The sequence below is a fragment of the Nerophis ophidion genome, linkage group LG26 (assembly GCF_033978795.1).
Source record: "Nerophis ophidion isolate RoL-2023_Sa linkage group LG26, RoL_Noph_v1.0, whole genome shotgun sequence".
Taxonomy (NCBI): Eukaryota; Metazoa; Chordata; class Actinopteri; order Syngnathiformes; family Syngnathidae; genus Nerophis; species Nerophis ophidion.
Window position 1 is genome coordinate 11,784,560 of NC_084636.1, and position 13,561 is coordinate 11,798,120.

The window sequence follows — 13,561 nt, forward strand, 5'->3', positions numbered from 1 at the left end:
CCTCACAATGCGTTTGGGCCTGCCAGGTCTGTCCGGTATCCTCCCCCACCATCGCAGCCAACTCACCACCAGGTGGTGATCGGTAGAAAGCTCCGCCCCTCTCTTCACCCGAGTGTCCAAAACATGAGGCCGCAAATCCGATGACACAACTACAAAGTCGATCATGGAACTGCGGCCTAGGGTGTCCTGGTGCCAAGTGCACATATGGACACCCTTATGTTTGAACATGGTGTTTGTAATGGACAAATTGTGACGAGCACAAAAGTCCAATAATAAAACACCACTCGGGTTCAGATCCGGGCGGCCATTCTTCCCAATCACGCCTCTCCAGGTTTCACTGTAGCTGCCAACGTGAGCGTTGAAGTCTCCCAGTAGGACAAGGGAATCACCCGGAGGAGCACTTTCCAGTAGTACCTCGTGTGTACCCAAAAAGGGTGGGTACTCTGAACTGCTGTTTGGTGCATAAGCACAAACATCAGTCAGGACCCGTCCCCCCAGCCGAAGGCAGAGGGAGGCTACCCTTTCGTCCACCGGGTTGAACTCCAACGTACAGGCTTTGAGTCGGGGGGAAACAAGAATTGCCACCCCAGCCCGTCGCCTTTCACTGCCGGCAACGCCAGAGTGGAAGAGGGTCCAATCCCTCTCGAGAGAAGTGGTTCCAGAGCCCTTGCTGTGCGTCGAAGTGAGTCCGACTATATCCAGCCGGAATTTCTCGACTTCGCGCACTAGCTCAGGCTCTTTCCCCCCCAGTGACGTGACGTTCCACGTCCCAAGAGCTAGCTTCTGTAGCCGAGGATCGGACCGCCAAGTGCCCTGCCTTCGGCTGTCGCCCAGCTCACATTGCACCCGACCTCTATGGCCCCTGCTATGGGTGGTGAGCCCATTGGAGGGATGACCCACGTTGCCTCTTCGGGCTGTGCCCGGCCGGGCCCCATGGGAACAGGCGCTCGCCATTGTGCCCCAACTCCGGGCCTGGCTCCAGAGGGGGGCCCCGGTGACCCGCGTCCGGGCGAGGGAAATCTGGGTCCATGTTTTGTCTTCTTCATAGAGGTCTTCTATGAAGAAGACAAAGAAAAAAAAACACCTTCGTCCATTTTTAAGGAATAGAGAAAAATAAAATACAGGAAAAATTAAAGGGAGAAGAAAGTATTTAGTTTCTGTGTGTTAAGTTTAGTGAAGTGAATCTTATTTATATAGCGCTTTTCTCTAGTGACTCAAAGCACTTTTTACATAGTGAAACCCAATATCAAAGTTACATTTAAACCAGTGTGGGTAAAGTGTCTTGCCCAAGGACACAACGGCAGTGACTAGAATGGCAGAAGCGGGGATCGAACCTGGAACCCTCAAGTTGCTGGCACGGCCACTCTACCAACCGAACTATACCTCTCCCAGTTTAAAACACTGACTGATTGTTTAGTCATTTCCAGCAGAAGGAACAAAGCATCATTCGCTCATGCCGACGTGCAAAGAATGACAAAGTTCGCCCACACAAGCTCATCATGTTGTATTTATCATCATCTTCATCATCTTTGCGACAGCACAGATTGTCCGCAAGCTTTTGCAAAAGTCTTTAGTCAGCATTAGAAGTGTTGTTTCAAGGCTACTTTAAAATAAAATTGTCACTCAGAGGCCCAAAAACTGATTTTTGTAGTTTTTAATTAGAGAGAGATGAGTCATAATTAGAGACAATGGATTGGATTTATAGTGAATAATTACTACTTTGTGGGAATTTGTTTACCACGGCCAGGCCCCGAACCAATTAACCGCCATAAACGAGGGTTTACTGTATTACTATGGGTGACCACTATTAGATTTTTGTGTGCATAAAGAGACACAACCAACACAAATGCAGTCACACGCTTATTTACCTAACTGTGTATCACAAGGGTGTCAAAGTCATTTTAGATGGGGGGGCCACACGGAGAAAAATCTACTCCCGAAAGGGCCAGACTGGTAGAATCACGGCACGATAACTCAAAAGTAAAGACAGCTTCAGATTGTTTTGTTTAAAAATAGAACAAGTACATTCTGAAAATGTACAAATCATAACGTTGTTGTTTTTTTTTTTACACGTACATGTTGCGGTTAATAGTATTTATACTTTGTCGTTATTTATATTTTCTGAATAAACGTCAGTCATCGGTGTTAATATTCAATCTATCAAGATAAAAAATGTTAAAATCAAATTATAGTATGTTATTTGTGTAATTTGATGTACTAACGTGGTTTATTTTGTACATATGTACAAATAATTGCTATTGCGACATCTAGTGGACACATTTAGAACAGCAGTTTTTCATAAAAAAAAAAAAAAAAAAGCAGGTACATTTTTATACCTAGCAAACTAACTCAGCAGGCCGGATCAAACCTGTTCGCGGGCCTGATCCGGCCCCCGGCCCGTACATTTGACACGGCCTGGTGTATGGTCTCCTGACTGGTGGCGAATACGCCAAATGGTGGCAAATTTCCGTCCAAAATACACCCAGATGGGATTTAAGATGAAACTGCTTGCAAGTTTTTAACAAATAAATATGCATTTGAGTAAAACATGACAAAAAATTACGACATTCCTAAAATAAAATTGCATTTGTGTCAAAAAATTAAAAATGTTTTCTAAAGTTAATTTAGATTATGCTAGCAAATATTTACTGCAAATAATCATGATTAATTACCATTCAATACTGTAAATAATCTGATTAAAAAATAAGATTATATAACGTAAAATTATATTGAAACATATGCAAATATTTTATTTACTACATTATTTTTTTATGTTATTGTTGCGTTTTTGTTCCGTTTCGCTTGATTGTAAAATATGTCGATGGAGAGGGGGGTGACGTTCATACGTTGTCAATATTCAGTGTTTTATCGTTCATAGTTAATATTGTAAAATATGTTGATGGAAAGGGGGGGTGACGTTCATATGTTGTCAATATATTGTGTTTTATCGTTAATATTGTAAAATATGTCGATGAAGGGGGGGTGACGATCATACGTTGTCAATATTCTGTGTTTTATCATTCATAGTTAATATTGTAAAATATTTCGATGGAGGGGGGGTGACTAAATACATTGTCAATATTCAGTGTTTTGTCGTTCATAGTTAATGTCAAATATGTCGATGGGGGGGGGGGGTGACGTTCATATTTTGTCAATATTCAGTGTTTTATTGTTCATAGTTAATATTGTAAAATATGTCGATGGAGAGGGGGGTTGACATTTTATGTTAATATTCAGTGGTTTATCATTCATAGTATTGTAAAATATTTTGATGAGAGGGGGGGTGACGTTCATATTTTGTAAATATGCAGTGTTTTATTGTTCATAGTATTGTAAAATATGTTGATGGAGGGGGGGGTGACATTAATATTTTGTCAATATTCAGTGTTTTATCGTTCATAGGTAATATTGTCAAATATGTCGATGGAGAGGGGGGGTAACGTTCATATGTTTAAAATATTCAGTGTTTTATCGTTCATAGTTAATATTGGAAAATATGTCGAGGAGGGGGGGGGGTGATGTTCATATGTTGTCAATATTTAGTGTTATTGTTAATAATTGATATTGTAACATATGTAATTGTAAAATATTTCGACCGAGGGGGGGGTGACGTTCATATGTTGTCAATATTCAGTATTTTAATATTTCAATCCAATCCAATCCACTTTATTAACATAGCACATTTAAACAACAATAACATTTCCAAAGTGCTGCACAGCCATGTTAAAAACAATATTAAAAAACAATATTATGCTCCACCAATGACTAAATAAAAACAAAAAATAAATATAAAACCAATATAAAAAAAACAATATAAAAATAAATATGATTAAAAACTATTGTAAAGGGTAAAATCAATTAAAACAGTAACATTTCATAGTTAATATTGTAAAATATGTCGATGGAGGGGGGGTGACGTTCATATGTTGTCAATATTCAGTGTTTTATCGTTCATAGTTAATATTGTAAAATATGTCGATGGAGAGGCGGGGTGACGTTCATATGTTGTCAATATTCAGTGTGTTATCGTTCATAGTTACTACTGTAAAATATGTAGATGGAGGGGGGTGACGTTCATATGTTGTCAATATTCAGTGGTTTATCATTCATAGTTAATATTGTAAAATATGTCGATGGAGAGGGGCGTTGACGTTTTATGTTAATATTCAGTGGTTTATCGTTCATAGTATTGTAAAATATTTAGATGGAGAGGGGGGGTGACATTCATTTGTTGTCAATATTCAGTGTTTTATCGTTCATAGTTAATATTGTAAAATATGTCGATGGAGGTGATGGGGGGTGACATTCATACGTTGTCAATATTCAGTGTTTTATTGTTCATAGTTAATATTGTAAAATATTTTGATGGAGAGGGGGTAACGTTTATATGTTGTCAATATTCAGTGTTTTATCGTTCATAGTTAATATTGTCAAATATGTCGATGGAGGGGGGTGACGTTCATGTTTTCAATCAATATTCAATGTTTTGTCGTTCATAGTTTATATTGTAAAAATATGTCAATGGAGTGGGCGTATTACAGTCATACGTTGTCAATATTCAGTGTTTTATTTTTCATAGTTATTGTAAAATATGTCGATGAAAGGGGGGTGATGTTCATATGTTGTAAATATTCAGTGTAATCGTTCACAGTTAATATTGTAAAATATGCCATTGTAAAATATTTTGATGGAGAAAGGGGTGACGTTCATATGTTGTCAATATTCAGTGTTTTATCATTCATAGTTAATGTAGTAAAACATGTCGATGGAGAGGGGGGTGACGTTCATACGTTGTCGATATTCAGTGTTTTATCATTCATAGTGAATATTGTAAAACCCACATTCTTTATTTTCATGTACATTCCGGGTGTCTCCTTTAGTAAAAAAAAAACTGTAAACTGTAAAATTCCATTCCGTATTTTAAGGTGGTCTGTCATGTTTTTAGCATTCAATCAGACGTTATTGTGAGGTTTTGAATTAGTGTTCCTAAAAATCAGAGACATGTTTTTCTCAAAATACTTGCCCAGACCAGAGGAATTTCCACAATGTTCAATGAGCAGGTTGTGTTGTGTGACCTTGTGTGTTGACCTTTATGTTAGTCGCATTTTGGATTTTATAATTTTTTTTTTACTTGGGTCGTATCACTATAATGAAACAATTACTTTCTTATATATTATTTTTTATTTCAAAAGGTGTAACCTCAAGCCGGTGACAAACATCACCTATAATTAGCTTTCCAGGTGGTTCTGATGTACATATGACACAAAAAAGCGGGTGTTTGATTTTACAAACACACACACATAATAATAATAATTTAAAAAAGCCCTACCTTGTGTAATGTGGTCCAGGTGTTGAAAATACCAAGTCCATTATGTTAGTATTCCACAGACATCAGCCGGAGACTACAGGCCTGCCAGGACTTGAATTCACAGGAGGAACTAATGACCTGACAAGGAGCAGGTGGGCGAATGAATTAGCTTCCCGCACAGGAAGTCAAGGCAACATTGGCTGGAGCATTTTTTTTTAAAAAGGATTGAAAATGGAAAAAGATGGGGGGGGAAAAAATTTAAATTTTTGTTTTAGTAAGTTTTTTGTTTGAGGACAAACACGACACAAACCTTCCCAATTGTTAGAAAGCCCACTGCTGAATATGTTTGTGTGTATGCTTCAGGAATGATGGTATATGCTGAACATCATTTTTTCCTACTATTTTCGGCGGTGCTTTAACTCACCGTAGTGTGGACTGTGACGCAACAGTTATTTTATTTATTTATTTTATTTTATAAAACCAACATAAAAAACAGAATATACACTTACAATTAGTGCACCGGCCCAAAAAAACCTTCCTTACCCCATTTACAATCCATCCATCTTCTTCCACTTATCCGAGGTCAGGTCGCGGGGGCAGCAGCCTAAGCAGAGAAGCCCAGACTTCCCTCTCCCCAGCCAGCTCTTCCCGGGGGATCCCGAGGCGTTCCCAGGCCAGGCTTGAGACATATTCTTCCCAACGTGTCCTGGGTCTTTTTTGATAGTAGGCTATTATAGCTAATATAGACACTTACATCATGTGTTGCCTTCATTATAACACGCATTTAAGACTTTTGAAGTAATTTTGATTGTAGGCTATTATAGCTAATATAGACACGTCATGTTTTGTCTTCATCATAACACCCATATAAGACTTTAATAGTCATTTTGATAGATAGATAGATAGATAGATAGTACTTTATTGATTCCCTCAGGAGAGTTCCTTCAGGAAAATTAAAATTCCAGCAGCAGTGTACAGAGTTGAGATCAATTTAAAGAAAAAAGTAAAAAGTAAATAATGGGGGTTTAAAAGGAAACAAAATAGAGAAATATTACAAAAAGAATAAAAACAATGGGAATAACAATATAACAGTAAAATAAGAATATAACAAGACAAAGTAGGCAGTAGTGACCATGTTATGAAAACGTTTTGCACTGTTAATGTTTTGCATCCCCTGTCATCCTAGTACCCCCCGTCCCCCGTCCCAGAGAGGAGTTGTACAGTCTAATGGCGTGTGGGACAAAGGAGTTCTTGAGTCTATTAGTCCTGCACTTGGGATGAAGCAGTCTAGCACTGAACAGGCTCCTCTGACTACTGATAACGCTATGCAGAGGGTGACTGGCATCATCCAGGATGCTCACTAGTTTGTCAACAGTCCTCTTCTCTGCCCCCGTCACCAGTGAGTCCAGTTTCATTCCGATTGTAGAACCGGCCCGCCTGATCAGTTTCTCAAGTCTGGAGCTGTCCTTCTTAGATGTACTGCCCCCCCCCCAGCACACTACCATGTAGAACAGAACACTGGCAACCACAGACTGGTAGTACATCCACATCCACAGGAGTTTTCTACAAATGTTGAAGGAGTGCAGTCTCCTGAGGAAGTACAGCCTGCTCTGTCCTTTCTTGTACTGGTGGTCCGTGTTCACAGTCCAGTCCAGCTTATTGTCCACCCAAACCCCGAGGTACTTGAATGAGCCCACGGTCTGTACCTCAACTCCCTCGATCACAATAGGTTGTGACCGTGGACTCGACCTCCCAAAGTCAATGACCAGCTCCTTGGTCTTTGACGGATTGAGCTGCAAGAGGTTCGTGTGGCACCAGACAACAAAGTCCCTCACCAGGTTCCGAAACTCCTCCTCTCTGCCGTCCCTGATGCACCCGACGATGGCCGTGTCATCCGCGTACTTCTGGATGTGACACAGCTCTGAGTTGTAGCAGAAGTCAGCGGTGTACAGGGTGAAGAGAAGAGGGGCCAGCACCGTTCCCTGCGGTGCTCCGGTGCTGCTGATCACAGTGTCAGACGTGAGGTCCTTCAGTCTGACGTACTGTGGCCTGTCGGTGAGGTAGTTCGAAATCCAGGCAACCAGGCAGGGGTCCACTTGCATTTTGTAGAGCTTGTCCTGAAGGAGGCGGGGCTGGATGGTATTAAAGGCACTCGAGAAGTCCAGGAACAGGATCCTCACAGTGCCATTTCCCTTATCCAGGTGTGAGTGGGCTCGATGCAGCAGGTAAAGGATAGCATCCTCCACACCAACGCCTTCCTGGTACGCAAACTGCAGGCTGTCCTGGGCATGTTGCACCTGTGGTCTGAGGAGGCTGAGAAATATAGTAGGCTATTGTAGCTAATATAAACACTTACATCATGTGTTGCCTTCATTATAAGACATATGTAAGACTTTTGAAGTAATTTTGATAGTAGGCTATTATAGCTAATATAGACACGTCATGTTTTGTCTTTATTATAAGACTTATATAAGACTTTTATAGTCATTTTTGATAGTAGGCTATTGTAGCTAATATAGACACGTCATGTTTTGTCGATATTATAAGACTTATTTAAGACTTTTATAGTCATTTTTGATAGTAGGCTATTGTAGCTAATATAGACACTTACATCATGTGTTGCCTTCATTATAAGACATATGTAAGACTTTTGAAGTAATTTTGATAGTAGGCTATTATAGCTAATATAGACACGTAATGTTTTGTCTTTATTATAAGACTTATATAAGACTTTTATAGTCATTTTTGATAGTAGGCTATTGTAGCTAATATAGACACTTACATCATGTGTTGCCGTCATTACAATAATTGTATACAGCTTTTAAAGTAATTTTGATAGTAAGCTAATATAGACACTTAGATCATGTTTTGTCTTCATTATAAGACTTATATAAGACTTTTAAAGTCATTTTGGTAGTAGGCTTTTATAGCTAATATACTCTTACATCATATGTTGCCTTCATTATAAGACTTTTAAAGTCATTTTGATAGTAGGCTATTATAGGTAATATAAACACGTCATGTTTTGTCTTCATTATAAGACTTGTAAAGTCATTTTGATAGAAGGCTATTATAGCTAATATAGACACTTACGGCATGTGTTGCCTTCATTATAAGACATTTAAAGTCATTTTGATAGTAGGCTAATATAAACACTTAGTTGCCTTCATTATAACACATATATACGACTTTTAAAGTAATTTTGATAGTAGGCTATTATAGCTGTTATAGATACTTTTTTTCATCCTTAGTTTTCATTATAAGACTTATATACGACTTTTAAAGTAATTTTTGTAGTAGGCTATTTTAGCTATTTTACTCTTACATCATGTGTTGCCTTCATTATAAGACTTTTAAAATCATTTTGATAGTGAGCTATTATAGTTAATATAGACACTTTCGTCATGTTTAGTCTTCGTTATAAGACTTGTATAAGACTTTATTGGTAATTTTGCTAATAGGCTAGTATAGCTATTATGCTCTTACATCATGGGTTGTCTTCATTATAAGACTTTTAAAGTCATTTTGATAGTAGGCTGTTGTATACGACTTTTCATTTTTTGCTTTTCATTAGTTTTTTTTTTTCGGAATGTGGGTCCAATATGGCTCTTTCAACATTTCGGGTTGCCGACCCCTGGCTGAGCTCTGCACCAAAACAAGACAAACTTTTTCCATCGAGGAGCATCTTTGATACACTTTGTACATTACAGATACTAAAACCAATTGAATGTGGGTCAATCGATACAGGCTAAGCCTACTAAAACCAATACAAAGTGGGTCAATCGATAAATGCTAAGCTATCTTTTTCAAAAACCTCCACATAGCTTTGTGGTCTAGCTTATTGCTGCAGTATATCATCTAAACTTATTTCATTTCTTCTTTTGCCATTTCACGTCTTTAGAGGCTTTTGAACATGCAAACTAAGATTATCTTTCCAGAAACGTATGCACATGTTCGTCATGACAGGATGCACAGAAATGATCAAACACCATATGGAGCAGTGATTATATTACTTTCTTTTAGACTTAGACTTGTCACAATGAGTTTGTGACGAACCCCAAGATGCAGAGAATGCGGCAGGCATAGTAAGGAAAACATGATTTAATTTAACACTAAAACAAAACCAAACAAAAGGCGCACACGAGGCGGATAACAAACTTGGCTATGAACAAAAACACTTACTGTGACACGAAGGAACTGTGGCATGAACAGAAGTAGACACAGCTACAACAATAAGTAATAATGACATTGACAGGTAGTGGTGACAAACAACCGGTAGGAGCGACAATAATCCAGCACTGACTGGAGGACAAAGCACGTAAAAATAGGAAATCGGGCTGATTGACACCAGGTGTGGCCAGGTGCCAATAAGCTGCAGCTGGAGAAAGACAGGAAACAGACAAAATAAGAGCAGTGACAGGAAATACTACACACACAGAGGAAAAACTCAAACACAACCAAAGTGTCAGGGGCAAGCCCGACAAGACTTAGACAAACTGGAATGATCCACAAGGGAAACAATAGCTCATTTACAAAGGATGGAAAGGATAAGGATGGAAATGATCATACACATAAGGGTACAAAAAGAGGGCGGAAACAAAAGTTATAAAGTAGACTAAAAATGTACCATAGTAGCAATATAAAATATAGCATATAAGTAATATGTACATATTATATATACAGTACACAATATATGATATATTATATTATTATATAATACATACAATATATAACAAATCCCAATTACCATGTACAATATTACAGTATATGTACCAGCTGCAGTAAAAAAAGTGCAAAAAAAGAAAACATTTCTCGCACATCCCACTTTTTATCCATAAAATTGCATTTTCTTTTGCACCATGACTGGGGAAGGTTGTTTGGAGTACATCTCTGCATAACACTGCATCCTTATTCATATTTAAATAAAAACAAAAAAGAAAGAAATTGAGATCCACTTACCACAAAAAAAATGAACATTGTTAATTTAGTTTTGTTTTTAGTCTGTAACAGAAAAGTTTAAACTGCATCTATTTGCCTGAAATAATGAAAAAAAAAAGTAATCCCTATTCTAAAAAAAAACGTTGACTGACATGAACCATTTGATTCTGAGAAATGAACTACACTCAATAAACAATATTACATTCATATTGATCAGCGACATTAAATAATAAATAATATAAATAATAAATATAAATACCTTTATTATATACCACCCAGACCTGTCATCCCTCAAAAAGTGCAGTGAAATTATATCAGCATGCCGTCACAGACGGAGACACCTCCTAGGTAACAGATGAGCCAATCACCACGCCCTTACGCCTTCCTGTACCTACCCGTTCTGTGCCCTATATAAACCATGTTATGGGAATGCTTTCATTAAAATCTCCTGATGAATGAGGAACCCCTCATAAAACAGTTCTGTAGAGATGAAGTAGTCTTGTGATTTTTTTCCCCCCCACACACACACACATACACACACACATATATATATATCAGGGGCGTCGCCAGACATATTTCACTGGGGCACGTGCCCCACTGTTGATCTGCAGTGCCCCAGTAAAAATTTCACCAATAAAAAAAAAAAACGCTTCTGAGTTTTGAGTCTACATAACATAGACAACAGCGCACATACTACTTAGTATGGTAATTGATTGCTACTGTATTCACTCCACTAACAATGAGCACATGGCTACTTAATATGGTAATTTATTCATGTGTGGATCGAGACCTCGGTTGAGAGAGAGAGAAAGAGAGAGAGGGAGAGAGGGAGAGAGAGAGAGAGAGAAGGGCTGCGAATCACTGCGTGAGGTAGGTAACGTTAGCCAACAACAATTTGTTAATTACATTATTTTGATTTTGATTTGACTCAAACTGTAACTCCTAGATGGATTTAAGAAAGTTATTCGCCCGCAACAGAGAAGAAGCAGCAGGAATGAGAGATGTAAGTGAAGTCCTAGCTAGCTAGGCAACAGCATTGTCTTAAGTTGATGCTAAGTTAGCTAAAGTTATTCCTTGTATCAAGACAAACATATTCATTTGCTGTACGAGCTGTCGGGGGAATTTCTAATGAACATCAAACATAATGTTGGTTATTGTCTGCTGGTTCTGCATCAATGATGATTTGGAGTAAGCATGTGTGAGTTGAGTGCTTCTCAAATGGTTTATCTTCAGGAAGAAAAACATTTTTCCATATCATCAAGTCGTGAGCCAAATGTTTAAATCCAAGTTTATTTCACAGAAAAATAGCACAGTAAACTTGTCTTGTTAATCGGTGCGACTTTGACTAAAATAATCTTGTTTTGTCACCAGAAAAATGGCTACAGCTAAAGCATCTGGTTTTGTTTCCAGAAAAAATAGTAACATTTCTGTATTTGTTTTCAGAAAGATGGCTGAAAATATCAGGTTTTGTTGCCCCATTTAGATTTAAAAAAAATATATTTCCATGTCTGTCCTGAGTCCTCCTCCAACTTGTTAGTCGGTTTGCCTTTTGCTAAAATACTCACTAATATCCATCCATCCATTTTCTACCGCTTATTCCCTTTCGGGGTCGCGGGGGGCGCTGGCGCCTATCTCAGCTACAATCGGGCGGAAGGCGGGGTACACCCTGGACAAGTCGCCAGCTCATCGCAGGACCAACACAGATAGACAGACAACATTCACACTCACATTCACACACTAGGGCCAATTTAGTGTTGCCAATCAACCTATCCCCAGGTGCATGTCTTTGGAAGTGGGAGGAAGCCGGAGTACCCGGAGGGAACCCACGCATTCACGGGGAGAACATGCAAACTCCACACAGAAAGATCCCGAGCCTGGATTTGAACCCAGGACTGCAGGACCTTTGTATTGTGAGGCAGACGCACTAACCCCTCTGCCACCGTGAAGCCCATCACTAGAAAAAATGCTAAAATAATCTGGTTTTGTTGCCACAATTTGATTTTTTTCTCCTTAAACTTTTTTTTTTTCATGCAAACATCTGACTGCGACTCACTGAAAATGACACACAATCCACTTTTATGTCACGACCCAGCAGTTGGGAACCACTGGTCAACTGTATAACAGTTACTGTAATATTTCCATGTCTGTCCAGAGTGATTGACCACTTTGCAAAAATGAAAACGAGACGTTACAGTTTACTTCTCAGAAAATGATTTCCTGAACAGACACACAACAGTTGTTCATTTCTTCTACTACTGTGGCTTTATCGTTTTGTGTATATTTGATAGTTTTGTGTATCTGAAATAGGATTAGCCATATTGCCATAAATGGAAATTAAATAATATAAAAGAACCCAGAGATGTAGGGGTGCTTTATATTTTGTTTTACTTTTGTAGATGTTAAATTTGCAGATGATTACTGCAATATATATTTTAAAAAGATTAATTGCTCTTCCTTTTTGCTTTTACCAGTAGCAGTTTAGAAGTCTGGAGTAAAAAAGTGCACAAGCAGGTCAAATGCATTAGTTAATTTCAGGTGGTTAATCAAAGATCCATACAACATAATCTTATATGAGTTCATAGTTTAAAGCACTATTTATGTATTTTTTCTGATAAATAAGTGCTAAAAATGTTTTTGCTTGCGCGCTTTGCACGCTCACATGAATTATTTGTGCCCCAGGTGTGCCCCAGTACAGTATTAGGTCTAGTGACGCCCCTGATATATATATATATATATATATATATATATATATATATATATATATATATATATATATATATATATATATATATATATTGTATATTATATATATTTACATATATATATATATATATATATATATATATATATATATATATTGTATATTATATATATTTACATATATATATATATATATATATATATATATATATATATATACATATATATACACAGCCAAGGTTTCTGTGGTTTGTCCGTTATACAGTGCTCAATACTGGGGTACAGCTGAATATATGTTAGGTCAGGGAAAAACACATTTCATCTCTACAAGCCTGTTTCGTAGGTTTCATATATATGATTTTATTATATCATATATATTATAATATATTATATTACATATATATATTTTACTCCAGCACCCCCCGTAACCATGAAAGGGACACACAGTAGAAAATGGATGGATGGATTACATTAAATATATTATAAAATCCCCTGAAGAGCAGGGAAACATTCGAAACAGGCTTGTCGGGATGAAATAGCCTCTGTGTTTTTTTGCTGACGTAACATATATATATGTATATGTATATATATATATATATATATATATATATATAT

General features: G+C 37.7%; 1 protein-coding gene across 2 annotated transcripts in view; it reads right to left on the bottom strand.

The window, feature by feature from the left end:
• osbpl1a (oxysterol binding protein-like 1A) overlaps positions 1-5,434 on the bottom strand; it is a 255,624-nt gene extending 250,190 nt beyond the window's left edge. Inside the window, exon 1 of one of the 2 annotated variants that reach the window (XM_061888874.1) lies at positions 5,330-5,434. The gene's annotated coding sequence lies outside the window, so the exon portion shown is untranslated. The remainder of the gene's footprint in view (positions 1-5,329) is intronic. The other variant, XM_061888875.1, reaches the window with a different exon arrangement.
• Between the last annotated feature and the right edge of the window lie 8,127 nt (positions 5,435-13,561).